Raw genomic sequence first — 3,169 nt, forward strand, 5'->3', positions numbered from 1 at the left:
GGAACCATTTCCCCTGAAAACTGGAACAAGACAAGGACGCCCACTCTCACTCCTCCTGTTCAACATAGTATTGGAAGTCCTGGCTCAAGCAATCAGAGAAGAGGAGGCAATCAGGGGTATCCAAATAGGAAAAGAGGAAGTCAAGTTATCTCTCTTTGCAGATATGATCGTGTACCTTGAAAACCCAAGAGAATCTGTCAAAAACCTTCTTACACTGATAAAGGCCTTTGGCAAAGTCTCAGGATACAAAATAAATGTACAAAAGACAATTTCATTTCTCTACACCAATAATAAACAAACAGAAACCCAAATAAAAACCATAATTCTATTCACAATAGCCACAAAAAAAAAGAAATACCTTGGCATCTTCCTAACCAGAGACGTGAAAGACCTTTATAATGAAAATTACAAAACACTGCTCAAACAAATCAAAGATAACACAAACAAGTGGAAAAACATCCCATGCTCATGGATTGGAAGAATCAACATTGTGAAGATGTCCATCTAACCTAAGGCAATCTACAAATTCAATGAAATACCCATCAAATTACCAGCAACATTCTTCTCAGACCTGGAAAAAACAACACAGGAATTCATATGAAAACACAAACGTCCAAGAATAACCAGAACAATCCTCAGCAAAAAAAACAAAGCAGGTGGTATCACATTACCAGACTTCAAACTTTACTATAAAGCTACAATCATCATAACAGCTTGGTACTAGTATAGAAACAGGCTTATACACCAATGGAATAGAATTGAGATTCCAGAAGCAGAACCTCAATTTCTCAACCAACTCATCTACGACAAACCTTCCACCACCTACCACTGGGGAGAGGAGAACCTATTCAGTCAATGGTGCTGGGAAAACTGGCTGACCACATGCAGAAGATTGAAACAGGGGCCCTATCTATCCCCATGCACAAAGGTTAGCTCCAAATGAATCACAGACCTAAATGTAAAACCTCAAACCATAAGAACCTTAGAAAATGAAGGAAATACCCTCATGGAAATCGGAACTGGCATCCAATTCCTGAACAAAACCTGAAACCCACAGGTCATAAGAGAGAAGATAGACAAGTGGGACCTTATTAAACTGACAAGCTTCTGCAAAGCCAAAGAAACCATCAAGAGAGCAGGGAGACAGCCTACAGACTGGAAAAAAGTATTTGCCAACACCAGGTCTGACAAAGGCTTAACATCCTGGATCTACAAGGAACTGAAACGTTCTGAAAAGGAAAAACAAACAACCCCATTATAAAATGGGCAAAAGATATGAACAGACACTTCACAAAGGAAGACATCCAAGCAGCCAACAGACACATGAAGAAATGTTCAACCTCACCAATCATCAGGGAGATGCAAATCAAAACCACACTGAGGTACCACCTAACTCCAGTCAGAATGGCAATTATCAACAACTCAAAAAATAACAGCTGCTGGAGAGGGTGTGGCAAAAAGGGAACTCTTCCACACTGTTGGTGGGAATGTAAACTAGTGCAACCTCTGTGGAAAGCAGTGTGGCGATTCCTAAAAAGCTCTAAATATCAACCTCCCATATGACCCTGCAATCTCTCTACTGGGAATATATCCTAAAGAACTCAAATCACTCTATAAAAAGATACCTGCACACGTATGTTTATCGCGGCGTTGTTCACAATAGCAAGAACTTGGAAACAACCATGCTGTCCATCAAAAGAGGACTGGATTAAAAAAATGTGGTACATATGCATGATGGAATACTATGCAGCCATAAAAAAGAACAAAATCATGAATTTTGCAGCAACCTGGATGGAACTAGAGTCTATAATACTGAGTGACCTCTCACAGAAACAAAGATCCGAGTATCACATGTTCCCACACATATAATAGACCTTGAACATCCAATGTAATACTATAAGAAAATGACTGACGGTTCTGGGAAATTATGGGGGGGGAGGGAGATGGGATTAACAGTAGCAAATATCTGTCTGGGGACGGGGAAACACCTCTTATCAACAGGGTGCCTGAATGAAACATAATTGTATACCCAACCCTTAACTGTACCCCACAACATCATAATAAAAATTATTGATATAAAAAAATAGCTGGGCTCAGTGGCTCAGCCTGTAATCCTGCGCCTTTGGGAGGCTGAGGTGAGTGGATTGCCTGAGCCTGTAGGTTCGAGACCCGCCTGGGCAGGCGAGACTTCATCTCTACAATAAAATCAAAATAAAATGAGCTGGACATGGTAGCACGCGCCTGTAATTCTGGCTACTCGGAAGGCTGAAGTGAATGGATAGCTGGAGCAGAGCAGGCAAGGCTGCGGTGGCTGGGAGCGGCCACTGCACTCCAGTCTGGGTGACAGAGTGAGACTCCAACTCAAAATAAATAAATAAATAAATAAATAACCCCACAATTTGCTGCCTCTAGAAAACACATCTCAATACAAAGGACTCTCACAGACTCAAAGTTAGAGGATGGAAAGCAAATTTTCAGGAGAATGGAACACAAAAGAAGGCAGGAGTCATAATTTTAATATCAGACAAAACAATCTTTAAACTATCAAAAACTTAAATGCATACAGAAGGATACTACATAATGATAAAAGGCTCAATTCATCAACAAGAAACATCCATCCTAAAAATATATGCACCTAACATAGGAGCACCAGCTTTTATAAAACAGTTACTAAGTAAACTAAAAAAGATATTATCTGTAATAGTATCACAGCTGGGGACTTAAACACACTACTAACAAGCCTAGATAGATCATCAAGGCAAAAAATCAGCAAGGAGATCCAGAACCTTAATTTGACACTTAAACAAATGGACTTAATTGTTACCTACGGAACACTCCAACCAACAATCATGGAATATACATTCTACTCATCACCACATGGTACATACTCTAAGATCGACCACATCCTCAACCATTAATCAAGCATAAACAAATTCCATAAGATTGAAATATTGCCACGCACTTTCTCAGATCACAGTGGAATAAAAACAAATATCAACACCAGCAAAGTTCCCTCAAAAACCACACAAACATAGATTCTAAATATCATGAAGCGGAACAACTCCTGGGTCAACACAGAAATCAAAACAGACACCAAAAGATTCCTGCAAACAAATGAAAATGAAGAAACATCTTATCAAAACCTCTTGGTTGTCATGAAATCAGTACT

Source organism: Carlito syrichta, unplaced genomic scaffold (genome assembly GCF_000164805.1).
Source record: "Carlito syrichta isolate Samal-C Ts95f unplaced genomic scaffold, Tarsius_syrichta-2.0.1 Scaffold301948, whole genome shotgun sequence".
Lineage (NCBI taxonomy): Eukaryota > Metazoa > Chordata > Mammalia > Primates > Tarsiidae > Carlito > Carlito syrichta.